Source organism: Ambystoma mexicanum, chromosome 4p (genome assembly GCF_040938575.1).
Source record: "Ambystoma mexicanum isolate Mex_15411 chromosome 4p, UKY_AmexF1_1, whole genome shotgun sequence".
In the NCBI taxonomy this organism is placed as follows: domain Eukaryota; kingdom Metazoa; phylum Chordata; class Amphibia; order Caudata; family Ambystomatidae; genus Ambystoma; species Ambystoma mexicanum.
The window spans coordinates 556685491-556706806 of record NC_090927.1 but is presented as its reverse complement, the minus strand read 5'-3'; the positions used below and the strand labels follow the sequence as shown (position 1 = coordinate 556706806).

Below are 21316 nucleotides of genomic sequence, written 5' to 3'. Positions count from 1 at the left end.
GGAATCACAAGAAATACAATCAGATAAACCTTTACCCTCACTGACATGAATACAACAACGAAATGCCTGCATATGAATGCCATTGATTGACCAACCTAATTTTGTAGGTATATGTTAGAGAAAGTTAAAAAAGACATACACAATACTTGCCATAGAATCAGAGCAGATGAAAATGGACAATGAACACCATCTGATAGCAGCACTTAACATAACTAACACACAATACTGTAAATAAACCTTCATATATGTAATTATGTATTCAAACTTACTTTCACATCTCCCACACTCATGCCATGTGCACACTGTGAGTTCTGGTATCAAAAGGATAGAACTGCAGAAAATGGTTGCTTTTAGACTTTCAAAAATGAATACCACAAAAAGAGGACTATATACCTATAAAACTACTACAATGGATGACACATTTTCACTAAAACCTATCACAGAGAGCTGCACAAATAGAACATTAACAACATCCAATAACAAAAGAATCAAACTTACAAAAATCTTTTTTTCCCCACCCAGTATCTTTAATAGCCGCAGCTATTAGAAGCACTGCGCATCTTGCTGTGTGGCTGTGGCTACATGTACATTTTTTTTGCAGAATCAAAAACGAAGTAAGCCAACCTTCAAAACTTCAAATAAAGAAAAGAAACACCTAAGCACATCAAATAACACACGTACTGTATCATCCACACAACAATATGATTATTGCACAGAGGATTTATGGTTTAATAGACACAACTATTACCAAAGCCGGGCCTACAGGTACAATTAATAAAATGACAAAAAGCGTTGATGCACCTACGCATGTGCTTTTTTAAAGATGCGATTATAGAGAAGACCCATCATGGATTTTTGTTGTTAGCCACGGCTATACATAAAATGACTATGAATACAAAATGTAAGAGTGGCTTAAGAATGTTATGCTGTGGCACATTCCCACAGGTACTTGGGGAAATTGATTGCACACATGTTGCACTACAGCCCCCATGAGCCACAGAAAATATATATCGGAATCCCAAAAATTGGCATTCGCTTAACGTGCAGGCCATCTGTGATGCTAAGAGTCACATCATGCATGTGAACTCAAACTACCATGGATGCACCCACGATAGCTACATATTACAACATTCCCCTATCCACCAGGCACTGGCATTGGGAACGTTAGCAACAAGTGGCTCGTTGGTGAGTATCAGCCAGCACACACCTCAAAACACACTAATTGGGGGTCACATTCAATACAAACCACTATAGAATCACATACCATAACAATATTTGATGATTGTCATTTTTACCGGGGACAGTGCTGACCCGCTATCATCATTCCTGCTGATGCCTATCCGAAACCCAACCACACCAGCAGAGGCCTGCTACAATGCAGCCCACATTTTCACCAGAGGCATAGTCAAGCACACATTCGGAGTGCTGAAATCATGGTTCCGCTGTCTGGACCATTCAGGTGGAGTACTTCTGTATGCACCAGCTGTGCCATGTAAAATCATATTGGTATGTTGCACCTTGCATAATATAGCTACATGTCGCAACATACCAACAGAGGTGAATGAGGGGTTGTGTCCGCAGCCACAGGCAGTACCCACACCATTAGCAGGCCAAGGGGTGAGGGGCCAGCACATACGCAATCAGCTTGTCCAGACATACTTCAGATGAATAACATCCAGTGTGAAAGTCACACCATAGCCACATCCCTGATGGCCTTCAATGATGACTCAGGGCAGGTACATAACATAAACAACAACCAGAGAATGCCAGTCCAGGTTGGACATGTGTTGTGTGCCTCATTCTCAAACAATACACATATCCTCCATCTACATCCTTTACATGAAAATCTAAAAAAAATGAAAAAGTCCTTAGTATTACATATTGCATTTATCAAATCACTTACCCAAATTACTTAAGCATACAAATACAGATAGGAGGGTCACTGAAGTACACAGAGCAACAAATAAAGATCCATTAAACAATGTCAACCAAAGAGCATGACACACCATCCCATGTTGAGCGACATCCATTATCTGTTACCAACTCATGAACCCCGAATACACACATTATAATTAACTGTCTCGCTGATAGTAAGCAGGTTCCATTTGCCACTGAAAGAGAACACCCTCCCCTGGTAGAGGGGGCACAGGGTTGGACGGGGCGTGAGGTGCCAGGGCAGAAGGAGAACTGGCAGGCAACAACTGCCCAAGGCTGCCTGGGGGCAGTATGAAGGCCGCCCCAGCACAACAATGCATGCACAGTGGGTGGCCAGGTGGGGGGGTGGCCTGGTGGGGGTGGGCCAGCTCCCCATCATACCAGGTGGCCAAGTGGTTCATCGGCAAAGTCACATGATTCTGCTACCCAAGGACCAAGGCTCTGGGCTCGGCGCTGTGGTATTTTCCCTCCAGTGAGAGTTGTGGCACCTGAGGACCAGAGCTGAGTTAGGGGTGAACTGCCCCCCTGCATTGTAGGATGGTTCCCACAGGGATGGGTTCTTGTGGGGTGCAGACCAAGGACATCAATGCCTGCCTTGTGGAGCCCTGTCCTGGACCCAGGTCCCACCATGACTGCCTTCACCATGCATGTGCATCCAGCTACTGGGCTTCGTTGGGATTCACATCCCACTCTGACCCTTTGGTACCATTTGGTGGATGCCCGTTGCTCAGGGCATGACAACCCAATGTGTCCCGGTCCACCTCAGAGAGCCCTGCCAGTTCTTCTGCTGGAACCCTTTGCCAGAGCCCAGGTCCCCCATGGCCCACAGCTTCCGGCCTCACTTCCGCCTCACTCTGGGCTCAGGGCCATTGGGCATCCCCTGTACTGGGGGCACCCAGCCCACCTTGGTGGTGGTTGGCTTGCTGCCTTCCTGGTGCACATGTACAGGTGCAGGGGGGTGTCCAACAGCTGCACCACGCAGGCACTATCTTAGGTGGACACTTCCCACCAGCCGCTATGCCCCCACAGAGATGAGGCCAAAGGTCACAGGACAGAAACAAATGTATGTGTCAGCCATATGTGCAAGACGACACGGAGCAACACAGGTTTGATCCCCGGCTCCGCGGTTAGAAACCTCTGGATATAAAGCGTGTTATAAATAACCTATCAATCAAAATAATGTTTGGGTGCAGTGTTATGTGTGTGGAGTGCAGATTGGTGGCACTACAGGGAGTAGGAATAGTGGACATACATGCAATTTGCAATGGGGGAGCTGATTGGTGGGTGTCAAGGGAGTTGGAATAGTGGGCGTTGGTGCAATTTGCATTTGGGGTGCAGATTGGTGGCTTGAATAGGGAGTAGGACTAGAGGGCGTAGGTGCATTTTGCATTTGACAGGCGTGGATTTGTAGTACTACTGGGGTTGTGAATGGTTGGAATAAGTGCAGAAATTGGTGATTACTTGTGAGTAATCAACCTGCAATATTGGATTATTTTTGCTGCATCTATTAACACGGTTCACAAAACGTTCAATTCCAGTAGGCCCTTGCTTTGCACTGGGGCGTGTAGCGGCAGTGTCTGTTGTAAACTTGTTTTCTTTGTACTGTAGGTCGCTGCTTGCACTTTTTTCTATAAATCGCCTCCTCATGCATTTCATTTGCGCCATGCAATTTGAGCGCATGCTCAAACACTTTTGCATGGATTTAGCGCTGGTAAAATGTAAATCTGGACCCCAGTGAAAAGTATCTATAATCTGGCCCCAGGAATGCAGTATCGCACAAAAGAGAAATTTCTGGAGATACAACAACATTGAATATGTCTTCTTACACATTTTCATTGTCAGTAACATTCAGCTCACCTTTCAAGCTCGTTTGCAAAATATTTTCTGTAGAAAGAGATCTTTTAACGTGACTTTCAGTAGATCTGGCAATCACTGGTCTCAAAGGGCTATGGCCAATCTAGAGTGAGAGATGCCAAAATTTAGCTGTGACGCACAAGATGTACCCTTTCTGTGTTCAGGGGGTTGCGGGCTGATCCTGAGGTCAGGGCGTTTCGCTCTTGCCATCAGTCAACTCCGAAGAGTATTCACCCTCATTCCCTGTGGCTCCTCGTGTAATAGCTGGACTGTTTTAACAGCCTTGTTCATAAAGCGTGTCAGTTTCTGGCTTAACCCATTACCCTTATAGCTATATTGGAGAAATGCATCATCTAAAAAGAAGTTTGATTGTAAAAGATAACTTCTACCATACAACTCATCCAGACCTGCAAAATATTATGAAGTGCTAAGCATTTATACTCGGGGTTGGTATGGTGCTACTCGGACTCTTTTGTTATTCTAATGTGTAGCTGGTGTGAAATAAAGACTATGAAATTATAGATTTAATTTGCCTTGGTTTGCACATTTCCATGATATGTTTAGACAGGATTAAACGATGCCTGTGGGTAATTAGGAAACATTTTTAAATGACTAGGATTTAGGTATAATTCCCAGACAATGATGAACCTTCTCTCACAGAGCCGAAGCATGATTGCATATTTAAATCCTTGACAGCACAGGTGTAATGCATCATTATAGAAATAATCCATGGAAACGATCCATGGTTTTGGACCATCCTTATCCAGGAATGTAGATTTAGTATTTTGTAAACAGACCTGCATAATTCAGACTATTTCATGAGTGTACTGTCTTTGCCTAATAGAGTAAATATGTCAGAATAGCACCCAAAGTGCTGATTTCATTATTATTGTGATATGAAGATGTACATCGTTTAAAGGGCAGGTGATAGCCAACCGGTCCATTATCTCTGCACATAGCATTTTTGAAAAACCTTATATACAGGGCTAAATTGTAACAACAAAGCAGACTTTGCTTAGTTCGTCCCTAAGATCCGCCATGGATTTAGCTTCAGTGCATGATCTAACCTTTATGTAAAAATAATTATTTTATGTCAGTTCTCAACCAGACCGAACTGAGGGACTCGGCTACAAAAATATTTTCAATGAGACTTTCCCCATGTTAAAACATTTTTTGAAAACATTTGTATTGTGTTCATTAAAAATCCTTTAAAACATAAAAAATGTTATTTAAAATCACATCTACATCATCATTTATTTTTTAAAAATAAAATACAATGAATGAAAACTGTAGCAATCCATTAATCCTTCCTTTCATCTGTCCTTTTTACATTCTCTAGACAAAACCAACAAGAAAAGTTAATGTAATGGCCTCAGCAATGGCCTACACATCTAAACGGATTAATGCCTGTAGACCCTTCCTGTCTCCTGATAGTTGAATTACCTTGGCTAGAGCCCTCATATTAGCTAGACTAGACTATTGTAATGCCTTCTATGTAGGCGCGAACAGCCATAATGTGAAAACACTACAGGTGCTACAAAATAATGTGTTAAGAGCTGCACTCAATATCAAGGGAGCCAACCACATTTCCTCAGCAATACGAAATGTCCACTGGTTTCCAGTTCTGGACAGAATTGCCTTTAAAACACTATCACTAACACATAAGTGCCTCTCAAACTCTGCCCTAAAATATCTTGTGAACAAATTCACAAGAAATCAATGTAGCAGACCCTAGATTTAAGTTACAAAAAACAGGGGGCAACAGTTTTCCAGTACTAGCTGATGAACTTTGGAATTCCATCCCCTTAGCTCTAAGAGCAGAACCGTCCTTCTCGAAAACCCGGCACATGAATGGTAATGTACAGCCTCGACTCACAATTGTATCCATTCTGTCTTGAAATGTTGCTTTCCGTTTGTGCCACTATTGGAATGAACTGTGTTCTCTATTCTGTAACAATACTGTAATCTTCGAGGAATGCACCCAGATTCCCTTGGTTTAGGTGTGCTACACAAATAAACACATTAATAAATAAACCAACAGACCACCCTAATTCATTAACTACATGTCCCACTTAAGAAACAGAGCCTCTAAGAATTTGACCACTGCAAAAATCATAGACAATTCCACCAGCACAAACAAGCTGTCATTTTCGCCACAGGTTTGCAAATCCCTAGGTCTTAAAGCCATTAGACACCCTCAACCCGTGATTAAATGTTTCAAGGTTTCAACAACATTACCCTCATTACAACATCTACAGCTGGGTGTACTCATGTCTATTTTCTTGTAAACCACCTTGTAAGCCATCGACACCTCTAGTAGGATGCACATTGAATCTCACCATCATACATTTTGTACGACAAACAGGGCATGGAAACTTTCGCAAATATGCCCTGAATCATTGTAGATTCACTGCCAAAGTTATTTGCCAGATGATATTGTTTCCTTGTGTCCTTCTTATTAATCCAATCTCGCTGTTGTAGTTTATTTTTAACCAGCATGGAATTGGACAGTAGATCATCAAACAAAAAATCCAACGAAGCCAAGCACATGTTATATAAGGGGGTAATTCATAGAATTTAGCTCACAGGTGGCGCACGCGGCTGACGCACAGAGTGCGCGTGCGACAGTCGTCGCCAGCTGCGTGCGGCAAAACCCATTTTAGCACACAGCGTATTCATGGATACTTACATCCAGAACCAGCCATGGTGCAGAGTGGCGCAGCGACCCTGCAGCAGCGCCAGTTATGCCCCAACCCCGCCCCGTGCGCCAACAACATCGCACAAATCCTCTACAAGGCACAAATCCAGCATACAGCACCCCAACCACGAAAATGTGTGGCAAAATCCCTGCACAACCCTCTGAATATGCGTACCCAGCTCGCGCCAGAGAAATCGTGTGTAAAATTCCACGTGCACCCCCAGAATACACGTACCCCGCTCACGCCAGCGAAATTGCGTGTAACACTCCACGCGCACCCCTGGAATACACGTACCCCACTCGCACCAGCGAAATCGTGTGTGAAAGTCCAAGCGCACCCCCGGAATACACGTACGCCAGTGAAATTGCGTGTTAAAGTTCATGCGCATCCGCGGAAAACACATAGGCCAGCAAAATCGCGTGTGAAAGTCCACACGCACCCCTTGAAATACACATACCCCACTCGCGCTAGGGAAATCGCGTCTGAAAGTCCATGCGCACCCCAGGAATACACGTACACCAGCAAAATCACGTGTGAAAGTCCACGTGCACCCCTTGGAATACGCGCAGGCAGCCCATCCACCCTCCCCATGGCTCGCAAGGAGCCCATCACCCCAGTCCATGGACCACAGGCAGCTCATCACCCCTAGGCATGCCCCGCAGGCAGCCCATCACCCCAGTCCATCGGCCACAGGCAGCCCATCACCCATGTCCATGGCCCACAGGCAGCCCATCACCTCAGTCCATGGGCAACAGGCAGCCCATCACCCCAGTCCATTGGCCACAGGCAGCCCATCACCCCTGTCCATGGCCCAATGTCAACATGAAAAAAATAATTAAAAAAAAAGAAAACCATTGATCCATGGAGAATGTAAAAAAAGAAAATATGTACAAGTCTCCAACGATATACAATCTAAGTCCAAAGAGTCCATGGTCCCAAAAACAAATAAAACCTACCAAAATGTCCTATGAATAAAAAACTATATATATGAAGTGGTGCAAAATCCATTAACTCCAAAAAAAGAAAAAAACAAAGGAAACCTAACACTAAAGAACTATGTACAAAGTTGGCGGGCAAGTCCAACGGCTCACTTGTTGATATTCCGGGCCAGGGCATCATCGAACTCCACGTCGATGTCCCGGAGGCGGGCCTCTTCCCTGGCCTTGAGGTCTTGCAGGGATGCAGTCATGGCATCCTCCAACTCCCTGCGAGTTGCCTCGAGGCACTCAGCCTGCCCCAATGCCCTGCGCATGTTCTCCGCCCTGACCATAGTGAGCCATGCCTCCTCCACCCACCGCCACTCCGCATCTATCTGCTGGCCCAACCGCTGCCACACGGAAGACCCTCCCAATCCAGGGTCCTCCTGCCCTCCCGCCAATTCCTGTCCCTGTGATGTTGAAGGTCCCAAGCCATTATCGCTCCCACCTTGAGCCTGCTGCTGCCGTGCTTGTGCCCTGCTTGTCGAAGCCTGCACGTCCTCCACTTGCTGGGGTCCAGTTGTTGGGGAGGCTACCCCTGCTGGACCTCTGACTGATACTTGGACAGGAAGATGGCACGGAGGACGATTGGCATGTAGGGGGTTCAGTTGAGGAGGGGGTCGCTAGAATATCCAGCACATGGAGGAAGCCAGCACTGGTGACCTGTCCTAGTAGGGTAACGTGGTGAATGAGGTATTCAAAATGACATGCATTGTCCACACGAGAACTCAGCACGTCATTCCGAATACCCCGTTGACGCATCGCCACCCCTGCTAGGTCAGGCTCAATCTGGTCACGGATTGCCACATCCGCAGGGAGAGGAAGGCTAGTTGTTGTTCGCGCATCCCCTCCCTGAAAACGGGTCTGGACAAAGGCATCCCTGCTGGTGCGTGATGATGCAGTCACAGGATCAGGGACAGGATTACACACAGGCACCTCCGCGGTAGTCTGTGCTGCCTCCTGTCCCTGACCCTGGACTGCACCACTAGCACCAGTGTACAATGGTCGGATACACACATGACACATGACAGTTGCAAATGAGTTGCAGTGTCAAACTTCACAGATGGCATCACACTCCCCAACACACATATCATTTGAACCCACACATATGCACAAATTGACAGGAATTGTGCAGCAGGCAGCAGAATCCATGCACACACACCAGCATGAACACCTGAAGATTGGCATGATGTCACAAGCAACGTGGGGAGTGCCGAACACATGCACAAACGCCAAGAGACAGACATGCATCTGTACATCTCCACTACCTGTCACAGTGCAATCATCAGCAACTATGTCACATCTGCCAATTGGGTTCCTACATGTTCGTGTCACATGCATCCATGTTGTATCACTGTCACACACGTGCAACCCACACACGCACACATATGCCGTGCACATACATGAAGGTGGAACTAGCATCCATGTGTCACACCCCAACCATGCCATAGTACATACACAGAAATTCAAACATGTGTGCATCTCCACATGCAGTTGTGCATCATGATTTGGAACACATACAATATCGATGTGCATCACTCATGATAGGACTCACATGCAGCACTGTCATGTCCCTGCACATACACATCCATACCTGGACCTTTTCAGACATATGTCCAAGCTGCACACTCCTGGCACACCTCAGCATGCACTGCGTCCAACCAGTACGCATGGACACTTACCGCTCCACTCCGGACCGGTCTCCCTCTCGAGGACCTGGTGGTGAAGCGCTGGGTTAATGCGTTCCAGGACCCTCATGTCGCTGGAATCTCAAGGCGAGAGATATTCGCAGCTGTAGCTGAGGTGATGGGAAAATGAGACACAGTAAAAAGCTGTTTGCGGCTAATAAATATACAAATGCCATCAGGGTAGAGGTGAGGGGGTGGCTCGAAAGCACAGATTGAAATTTGGGAGTTGGAGGGGGTCCAGCAACCAAGATTGCTAACACAAAGCTTTCTGTAGCCTCAGTTATAGCCGCAAGTAGCCAACATCTGAAAGCAAAGTGTGTCACAGAAGCAGCATGTGCTCTTGGGGGAAAGGGCGAGTGCAGGGGAGGTGAGGAGGCCATCTGGGGAGCAGGGGGATCTGTCACAGGTGAGGGGGCATATAGTGAGGTGCAGGGGGGAAGGAAAGCATTTATTTTCTGGCCATTTTGCCGATATTTGCGTCTATAGCCGAGGCTACCAAAGACTACAGATAGCCAAGGGTTTGTGTAGTACGGTAGTACGGTAGTCGCGGCTATATAGTTTGGGGTGCCAGTGTTTTTTTTTTTTTTTAAAGTACTTTGTTTAGTTATAATGATGTTGGGTGTGAAAAATCACTAGACATGGCCAAAGGCCATGGTCAGTGACCTGGTAGGTATTAGAGAGTCTTTTTTTACTTTGACTTTAGAGGTGTGCTTTCAGGCTTTTGAAAGAAGAAAATAGTTTCACAAAATTAATATAAAAAAGAGCAATTGTAGTTTACTTTTAGATGTGCCATGCAATGTATTTAGGTTGTGCATTTTCACTTATGGTATTATGTTGTGTGGGTGTGCAATGTTTGCCTATCTAGTTTACAGTTATGTATTTTTTTCATGGTTCTTATTTTGCAGTTACTTTACATAAGTGCATGAGAAGTGTTGTTCTGTATTCCTCATTTAAGTTGTATTGTAGTATAAAACTTGAATTCAGTCCCCCTTTTAACTGACTCTTTGTAGCTGCGGCTATGGTAAAAGTCAATGAACTGTAGCCATGGGTATAATAAAACATGTTTGTTTGTTATCATTTGTGTACTTATGTATGATGAGAAGGCCTTAAAAGGACTGTTTTGTATTACACTGAGTCTAGAACGTCAGCACATCAGGAGTACTGTTTTGATGTTATCAAGGAACACTGTATTTCCTTCATCGTTAGGTCTACTCCGTCACTCCTATCGAAATTGGCCATGTAGAACAGTGGCCCTCATTACAACCCTGGCGTTAAGGGGTTAACGGCGCCGTAAAAGGTGGCGGCGCCGTTAACCCCTTAACGCCTGATTATGAGGTCCCTTTGCGGGTTGGCGATTTTAACGCCTGCTTTTTGCAGGCGTTAAAAACCAACCCGCAAAGGGACCTTGGTGCTAAGTATGGTGCCGCAATTTGCGGCACCGTACTTAGCGCCTTCCCCATTCCCATTGAGCCCTATGGGGCAAAAATGGGAATGGGGAAGGGCCATGGCAGCGTGGGGAATTACCGCTCCGCCAACCGCGGAATGGGGCGGTAATTCCCCATTCCGCCATGGCGGAGTCGGTAAGTTACCGGCATGGACCATGGTGCTATTAGTAGCACCATGGTCCAACGCCAGGGTTGTAATGAGGGCCAGTATGTTGTTGTTTGCAATCGGTTTCATGTAATAATGCCGGCACAAAAATCTCACCATGCAAAAATATCGCCGAAAAATGGACGTTTTTTGTGGCGACATTATTGCATAGAACATGCGGGGGACACTCCCGCAACCCCCAAACTTTTTTTTTCTTTTTTTTTTTTTGCCCCTGTCCCCATATATATGGTCACCCATATAATATCGCCACAACCTTTTCCCGGCGATATTATTTACGGCGACCATATATATGGGGACAATATTACCTGATACCTTGCAATCCATACTTGGTTGTGGTCTGTTATGAATGCTGAAACTGCTTTATTAACATTTCTCCGGGATTTCTCAATTTTACCATTAAATCTGGTGGTCCATCTCCATTTTTGCTTCTGAGTGAGATTGGAAAAGATAAAGATGGTGTGAGTAAATAGTTCCATTTGTTTTCCCATGTCTTGACTCATCATTAAAATAAGGGTCACCCCTCGTACATTTCTCAAATCATTTCCTCCACAATGAATGAGTATGACGTCTGGGTGCCCTGTACTTCTCAGCCTTTACAATTTAGCAAAAACCTGAAACCAACGCATCCCCAGCAATCCAAACCATTTAATTATAAAATCTCTCACACCTAGGTCCATGTTAATATTTAGTTTCTCACAAAAAGCCAGCAACCAAAACAGCCAACTGTCTCCAATCAGCCACACCGTTTTTAAACCCGCCATGATATCTTCAGTATTTGTCTGTTTCCGGGAAAATGATTGCTAGTTTCAATGCCTAGTAGTTTGTATGAGATGGTTATGTATGATGTGTGTGTGCATTGTACTTTCTAATTAGTCGATGGTGCTACACCTCCCATTGTACCTGAGGCTATATTTGAGCGAGTAACACGTTCTGTATTTGTGAGTGCAGTTACCTGGAATTGTGGGTGGGGTGGTATCTTATATGCATTGAGTGTTTTGTGAGATTATAAGAGACTAGGGGAGTGGAGGAGGACTATGAGGAGTGGAGGGGGGCGGTAGGTATGTTGGGGACAGTTGTTGGAGTTTGAGGGCAGTGGGAATGCAATTTTGAATTCTACATTTTTGCGAATAGCTGCAGCTACCAGCAGACATCCAGAAGGGGCTCTTGTATAGCCACATCTATAACACGCATGTTCCTAGGCGCATCAATACTATCCTGTGTTTCTTTTGTTACCGATGGAGCCATGGGTATATTTAAAGCTGCATCAATAAATATACATTTTCTGTGCATTAATCAATTGTTCATGTGCATGATACAGTACATAATTGTATTTGTGTGTGTTATTTTATGTACTTAGTTGTTCACTTATTTGATATGAAGGGTTGAAAGCCAATTTAGTTTGATTTGGGACTTGCAGGAAAATGTGCTTGTGGCCCCGGGTACAAATCAAGATCTGTATCCACATTGAATAACCACGGCGATGAAAGATGCTAGGTGGGTTTGTGTCAGTTTCATTGTTTGTTGGTTGTTGTTACTTTTGCATTTGTGTAGGGCTGAGTGATAGGTTGTGCTGAGAATGTGTCAGCCATCTTAGTAGTTTTATTGGTATATAGTTCTCTATTTTTTTTGTTTAAGTATAAACAGCATCATATTCTGCAGTTGTGCCCTTTTGAATCCTGAACTCTGGCTCTGCACATGGCAGGAGAGTGGCTGATGTGAAAGTGTTAATCTTTATTTACACATTTGAAAGTTTATTTGCAGTGTTGTGTGTGTTTGTTGTAGTGACCATTGCTATCAGATAGTGTTCATTATTATGTTCTTAATTTGCTTTGTTAGAGTGGCAAGTATTTTTTCATGCATTTTTTAAGTTTGAAAAATATGGACATGGAGCTTTTGTATTTGTTATTAAGGCTGAAGGTTTCTTTGACTTTACCTCTTGTACCTCTAATGTATTTTGAGCTATGCATTACTTGTAGGTGGTTTGAGTGTTTTTTGAGATAATTCAATTGGTGGTATTGTGCAAGTTCATTTTTGTAATGTGCTTATTTTTGTATTGTTCTTATAGCTGCATTGTTATCATCATCCCAATGGATTTGCACTAGATGTTGTACAGTAAACCTATATTCAAAAGAACGTGGTAATGCTGCAGATGGAAGTAGCAGATGTATGGAAAGCATTCTTAGTGATATGTCTAGCCTTTCTAATGATTTTACATGGTTTGCGCATGATTTGCATCATGAAAAGAGGAGTCTGTGAATTTGATATCGCTGTTGATGTTGTTGCATTAGTGGATGGAGGTGCTGCAGGTGCTGCTGATCTCTGCACTATGTGATCCATGCAATTTTCTTTTATGATGGATTCATCATTATTAATGTTCTTAGACTTTGTGATGGAACATTAGAAGGTCTGTGGCGTACAGTTTTATTGTAGAAGGTGAAGCTTACCTCCTCTGCCTCTTTTTTTGCCCAGTGTTCCTTCACTTTGAAGGAACACCAACTGTCTGCTGTTTTTTTTCATTCATGTGAATTATTCGTCCAAATGATGACGTTGTCACTACTTGTGCTCTCATGTTCAGACATGTTGGAATGACTTAGAAAGGAGCAAAATATAAAACAATAAAAATGACAACATGAAAAAAGACAATGCTGCAAAAAATGAAAAAGTTAAAAAAAATGTTTGATTAACTATATTTGCTTGATGACTTGTTCTCCAACTTGTTCTGGAATGTGGAAGACCAGGACTGTCCAGATCAAAAGAGCAAGAAGCCAAAGGGATCTTGGACCCAAGGGCAAGAAACCAGAGGGGTCTTGGACCAGAGAGCAAATAACTAAAGGGGTCTTGGACCTGAGAGAAAGAAGCTAAAAGGATCCAGCCCCCAATGGCAAGAAACCAAAGGGGCCTGGGACCCAAGGGCAAGGACCCAAAGGGGTCTGGGACTGGAAAGAAAGAAGCAAAAGGGGTCTGGGACTGGAAAGAAAGAAGCCAAATAGGTCTGGGACACAAGAGGAAGAAATCAAAGGGTTCTGTGACCCAAAAGAGAGAGATGCTAATACCACAGGGATTTGGGAAGTGACAACGTAATACCTGGCAGGATAGTGGTGCCGGTGCGCACTAAGATTCAGAAAGGCCAAGGAGGAATAGGGATCCACAATAACAAACTGCCCACAACATGTTTGTTAAAGTTGCAGTGCCTGACAGGATACTGAACCAGTTATGATTTGAACACATTGAGCATTGTGGAAAATACTAGGGGAAGGGAGACATATCCCCTGGTGTTTGTGGACATTGTTAAAGAAATCAAGAGGAGGGGGACCTTCTCTTGACATTGTGAAGATACAAGCCTTTTTTTCTATGTGCCTTGTAGGAACCTCATTCCAAGGAATCTTTTTAGAAACGTTTGATTTGTATCACTTAAGACTCTGACACCTGACACACTTATTATTATTTGAGGCAGGGAAACCCCTCTTAGAACTCAGGTCAGAAAGGGTTTTAACTTTTATTTTGCTACCAATAAAAGTCTATAGCCAGAAACATGCCTCCTGTGTGCCTATATCCTCCATCCACACCCTTACAAAGGGTTTGTTTAAACATTTTGGGACACTAATTGATGATTTATTTAATATATACGATTGTGCAATCCTTTCTTTGGACGGTTTTAAAAGTGCTCTGAATAAGTATCCCAACAATTACTGTATTCTATCTACATAGTAGTAAATACACTAGTAAATAAACTAGTGGGGGATGATTTAAAACAAAAACAGATATGTGAATATTGCACAGAAGGGACCTCCAATATATGCACTTATGAGAATTTCAGTACTTTTCTTGTGATTTGCACTATGAAGTGCAAAACAATTAATCATACTATTTGGTACTTTGTATAACATCACATGCAAGAGTTAATAGTTTCAGATTGGTTGGTAACAGATGAGTGAAAGTATCATTATCATTACCCAAAATATTGCTACTAAATGTGTAACCTTGGAAACATCAAGGCATGAATCAACCCTGTGAGATTCTGGAATCTTGTCCATGCAGCAACTCCTCCTCATCAGAGATGAAAGCACTGAGTAGAGCGATCCATCTGCCAGAACTGAACAAAAAACCGAGCGGGCCCTGGTTGACATTAAATAATTGCCGCTGCCATGTTTGCGAAGTGGGAGACATATAAATTGAGATGCTATAGAACTTGTCAACTCTCAGAAGGTGATAAAAGATAGCAGATTCCATTGCTATCAATTGCTTTATCACCATCATGAGCCAGTGATGCTGGTGGAAGAGCAATTGTACTGGAAAAACATTCATGCTTGCCAGGCTAAGTGGGTGGGGGTGGCAGCCACCTACATTTCAGTATAAGAATGTCTAACCACGTCACCCACAGTTTTTTCTCCTGCTTTAGTGCTCCATATGATTAACAGTGACTCCCATAGTCAATAAAAAACATGCATCCCATTGCTTCTTGGGAAATAATCTTCCTTTTCATATAATACACCCAAAATGCCAAGTGAATTCAAAGTTTCATGTGTTTTCATTTACAAGTAAGAATCTGTTGCCAACACTGTAAAGTAAAATCTAGTCTATATAAAAACCACTTTTAAAATGTAATCAGGCTGCTGATGTGCCACTGTTAGGAGTCAGCAATACTTTTCCTCTAATCCTAAAACAAAAGAACACCAGGCTTCAAATTCCCTCACTCGTGTCACTTATGCATAGTGTATGCATTTAGATGTTTGGTTTTATATGGGCTAGATCAGAATACTAGAAGAACTATACAAGCTAGATTATTTCTGATGGTCAAGTGTCAGAAGAGACAGGCAACGTGTGTTGTGGTTCCTCACTTATATCTCCTCAATGTTTACTGTGTTTTGACAAATAAAATGGGGTTTTTATTGTAATGACAAAGCTACACTATTTTGTTTTGTGCACATTTATATGTATTATGTTTTTTGTTTTGTTTTTAAAGTATGTTTCACTGTGACATATTTGGATGTTTTATTATTTAGATCTATTACCCTTTAAATCAGAACTAGATTTGCTACATGTTGTTCAAAAATAATTGAACAAAAGGAATCCTTTGAAGAACATTTTACACTTCACTTCTCCACATTACCTCTTGATTAGTTTGTGTCTTATCCATAAGAATAGAAAGGAAAGTCGGAAATAAAAATTGTGGTGCAATACATCATGTTTCATAACCCATGGCATAGGTGTTAATGATTCTATACACAAAGATGTATGTTCTTAATCATAAACATTGGAGGACAATGGTGCATAACTCCCAAGGGCAGTTAGAGAGGTCATTTAATGGCTATGATTGATGCAGAGTTGACTTTCTTTATGCTGCCTTTGTACCCGAAGGGCTGAACACTATTAGGCTGAATCTAGTAAGTATGGGCGAATTGTGCAGTGTCACTATCCTTGTCTATTGCTTGGTATGTGTTGAGATTGATGGGGTGGAATAGGCGAATTAGCTTTCAAACAGCATCTTAATGGCAGAAGAGGCAATTTGAGATGCTGCAATGCTTTTTTTTCAACCTAATCTATCGTTGCCTACCTTGTATTTGTATGGCAGCACGAACAAACTGCAGGAACAAAGAACCACAATGTTTCATACTGAAGTATGAGACATACTGAACAATGATACAAAGTCGCAGTATACAATTTAGACACGTGTTCCATTTCAGTTGCTTCCCAAACATTTCATTGTAAAGTTCTTCTGTTTAGCCTGCTCAAACCAGATTATTATGTGAAGAAAAGACATTGGGCAATTTTTCAAGAGGATTTTCCCGCTGAAAAACACAGGTGTGTATAACTATACTACTTAGGATCTACATGACCCTGTGTTTCAAAGTGCAGAAACATATCATGGACTTATAACTAGGGACTTTCACAATGGAGTCTGGGAGTTATTGATGTGATTCAACTAGAGGCCATATCAAGTTGTCTGTCAGCTTTATTAAACAAATAAACATATTTATGTTAAATGCATAACTCTTTAAAATATGCATTGAATAGACTCTCTGTTTACATTTATTCCTGACCATACATTGGCCCTGATGTTAGTGCTGGACCACCCTCTACTGCGTGCAGTCTGGGGAACGTTGTCTTCTGTTATTCATAACTTGTATTGTCCCCAGATGGCCACAGACGTTCATTCTCCCCAACTCTGATCTACCATGATGGGAGCGTGTGAGGCAAAATGTGCCTTCATCTTGGCCCGTCTGGCATCAAGAGTGATGTAGAAACACACGGATGTTTGACTGTGTTCTTGCTGTGGGGTTAGCATATGTTGTGAAACCGTATATTTTCCACACACAGGTTTCTATATCGATTTTCGGTGGGATGACATTCACAAAATATTGTTGAATTGACATCACAAATCAGTTATTTATATGCAATTAATTAGCTTTTTGCAAGTATTATGGGTGTTGGTTGTGTTGGCTTATTCTCCCTGTGCCAAATATTGGTTGAATTCCAGTTGTATTTTATTACCAGAATCTCCACCTTCCTCATAACCCGTGCATTGTTCACTGAAGAAAAGGCATGCGTTTGTTTATTACATTTAAATATATTCATTTTTAATTATGTTCTTGTGCGCGGTATGTGTCTCTCATTGAAACTGCACACCTGCAAGTTACTAGGCAAAATAGGAAGAGCCACGATCCAGGAATGACGTTTAAGGAAGTTACTGTCAGTTTTAAAGAAATGTGGCCTGATTTACAAAAAGCCTTTTACAATGGTGCAAATTGTGTCTAGAGGGGAGCTTCGTGTGCCTCTGGTGCTAGAATGTAATGGCCTGTACTTTTCTGTAGAGGTGTGTTGTTCAGTTGTTTGGTGACCTGTTTTGATGGTTATTAAATTGACATGTGAACGTGGCTAGATGAGTATGTACACGGTGTGTATGGGCATATAATCTGAGCATGTTAGCATAGGAAGAATGTAGTAGAAGACAACACTGCCTTCGGAACAAACATCCAGTGTGAGATGATGACACCTGGGAGGGGTGCACCTCAGGTTGGGTAATTGTGAGGAGAACTACTAAGTCACCATGGAATAGACTGTGCAGTGAACAGTGTGCCTCACTTGGTCTAAATCAGATTGGCGTAAAATGGGAAAACTCATATGCAAGCAGGCAGCAGTGGGTACTAAGTCAAAAGTGCAGTGAACATGATCCAGGGTAAAATAACTATAGGGACACCTAGATGTTGAATTTCAATGGGTTTCCTAGGAGCAAAATCACAGTCCATTATAAGGAAATTAGGGCACAGTGAGTCAAATTTACAGTGAGATCAAAATCACAGCAGGATGGAAAAATGACAGTGTGGGACACAGGAGCAAGATTACAGTGACACACATGGGAACATAGGATGAGTGGTTAACCTAGCAGCAGAATCACAATGAAATACCTTGGAAGTAGAAAGTAGAATGTTGAGTAGCTGGTGAAGGACACAAACTAACAATGAACTGTAACTTGCAAGGCATAACATGTCACATCAAGTCATGGAAAAGGGCATAGAATATTGCATATAGTGAACTAATAAGATGTACTGACTGGCTGTAGCAGAATTGGGGGATTTGCAGACTTGCTGATGCATTTGAAAGGCTCATAGTTCTTGGTCATATCGAGTTACATGTCAGGCACATGTATTATTGGCAAGTGGGAGGAGCCAGGAAAGAAACCTGTACACAGACAGGTCATAGTTTTGGCTGTAGACTTTTATTCAAAAATAAAAGGGGTTTGAAAATACTTTGCGCTCCCTATTCTAAGAGGTGTTTCCCAACCTCAACCAAAACTAAGGTCCTCATTGCGACTTTGGAGGAAGCCATGCCCTTAGTAAGGGCAAGGCTGCCTCCAAAATCGTGTCCAGGTTCCCGGAATGGGGAAATACTGGGCCATTCCGACTTTGGAGGGCCCGTTATTTCCTCCTTCAGGGAACCCGAACCCGGTCCTTACCCATTCCCATTCGAGCCCCCATAGGGCTCAATGGGAATGGGGAGGGAGCCAACAACGGGCCCGTTAATAACAGGCCGATTGTTAACTCCCTGGTCCCCTCGCAGGACCCACTATGAACGTCTGAACGCCCCGCCCACCTTATATATATATACCTATACCTATACCTGGTATACTCCCCTGCTAGGTTTTTCTTCCACTTTAATGCAACTCTTTATTCACAGTATTGGCTTTGCCTGGTGCATCCTCCTGCCAGGGCTTTCTCATGTGCTTTGCTTGACACTGTCCCAGCTTCCGTTCTGATGACTCACTGGCTTTCTGTGGCATCCTTCAGTTTTCCCACAGTGAATGCGAAGCAGCACTTCGGCGTCTTGTTCCCACTTCCCGGGCTCACCGACTTTTTTGTCAGGAACTCCTTTCGTGGTCGGGGCAACCACAGTTTCCTCCTTCCAGGACGTTTGTGGCAATGCTTTGGGACACAGCAATATCTCGCTGGTGTGGCTACCACGAGTTACGCTCCTCCCATACCCCGATGGCCACCGCAAACCTAGCATCACATCGGTAGGTCGACTATGACATTCAAAATCATCCAGCATGAAGGGAACAAGTTTGAAAAGACCAGCATTTTGCAAACATGAATTTGAGGACCCAGAGACTTGCTGAGCCTCTACAAACTCTATCCACAGACCACAAACCTCCTATTCAATTAGGTAGACTCATGTTTTGTATTATTTTGTTTTGCAGATTTGTACTCTACAAGTCCTTGTCAGATTTTTTGTTGGAGCGGCTTGGCAAGTCTACATTGGACATGTGAATATGTTTCCCAGAAATCACTTTCCCATACCAGGTAGTCCACCTCCAGGGAGGGTTAGGGGGACCTTTGCTTATACAGAACCTTAATGCTCATTGTATTATGTTTTGTCTCTTCCTAGTCCCCATCATTTTGCTCGATTCTGGTCCAAGAACATCATGCCACGTGTTCCAACGCCCCTTCCCTCACAGGGAGGACAGAATATCACACCCTTGGTTCCAGGACCCTCCACACTTGTGAAGGAAAAGGAACCTGAAGCTCTATGTCTACACGAGAGTGTTCAGTTCCACTTCCTATCACAGAAGCAATGACTGCATGTTTCTGCAGTGATATTGGATTGAAATCTGACACTTTTGCGGCTTCTGTGTACTTCACGGCTCCTGCTCGCCTGCTGTCTGCCTCTCTGTTGTTTGGACATCATGGATACTGCTTTCTGGTTTTGGCAATCAGCGGGAAGTTTTTCCTCTTCCTCTCATGCCTTCTATGTGGTGGACCTGCTCCAACAGTCTTCTTCATATTGCCTTCTCCCCGAGCCAACTGGCTTCATGGGCTTATCTGCAGCACAGTAGTTACTCAGTCGATACCGAAATGATAAATAGTTTCCTGGCAGCGTCTCACCTCTGCAAGCTAGTTAGGGTTTTTTAATGTCCCTGCACCCATCATGCACTTCCCAACAACTAAAGCACATATTGTGCTTCTCATGTTTATTGATTCTCATTACTCCCTTTAGCTTTCTCTTTGCAGTACTTTCACATTTATGGAAATGGGTGTCAGTTCTTGGTGATTTTTTTAAGCAACCTTGCAAGATATTCTCAGTAGATTCCATGGGTGGGTGACGGGAGCCTTGATAATATACCATTGAGGCATGGGGAAAAGAAGGGTAATCCCTAAATTAAAAGGAGAATACCATGTCTCGTCTGATGATTTATCACTCCTCTGAGGGTTGCCTCCCCCATGAGGACCTCCGTCATATAGTCTCCCCAGGGTAAGGATCAGGTAGCGGTTGACATTCCCCAGACTCATGGTGCTAGGTCACGGCTGGTAAAGGAGTGATGACATCATCAGATTCATCACACAAGCAACAGCATGATAGCAGTTGCTAGAGCCGACACATTTAATGTCTTGCTTTAAAATAAAGGTTTTCTTTTGAAAGTAACACATTCTCTTGAGATTCCAACAGCAAAAGTGTTATGCTGTCAATTATTTGGGAAGACAAAAGTTAGACATTTAAAAAATAATTCCTCTCTCATTTAACCTACACAAATGATATGTAAAACAGCACATAGCTACCTTCAGATTTAGCATTCAATTAAGGAATTTCAATCCATTGCTGGATCAAGAAGAAGGAAAATCATATGGTGTATCTGGGCAGAGGGGGGGCACTGTCCACATTGGATTGGACCTAAAAGATATGTGAGATATGTAGGGTATTTTGTGGAGATTTGGGGCCTGACGGTATTTTATTACCGCCGAGAAATAACTTAGCAATAATCACTCTTTGTATTCAGATTTGGCCATGTGCAACAATAATACAATGGACATGCATTATTTCAGCACCCAGACCTGCATATTTGGTATACGTGGTTGGTGGTATTTTGGTGAGCATAATTCCCTTGTTTTATTTGTGGCCCCAATGTCCAGAATCCCTTATCTTCGCTTAGATTTTTCGTGTGATCACTAGAGAGACCTCAGACCTGCATTCTAGGGAAACCACAATTTCCAGGGATAGTGTTGGTGCGCCACCATGGGCAAACTCACTGACTTATTTACGACAGAGAGCTATATGTGGT

The 21316-nt window shown here is 43.2% G+C and overlaps 1 protein-coding gene across 2 annotated transcripts in view; it reads left to right on the top strand.

Annotated features, from left to right (window-relative positions):
* The window catches only part of CSMD1 (CUB and Sushi multiple domains 1), a 5442057-nt gene that overhangs the window by 2483893 nt on the left and 2936848 nt on the right, over positions 1 to 21316 (top strand). The gene's annotated exons all lie outside the window — the stretch shown is intronic.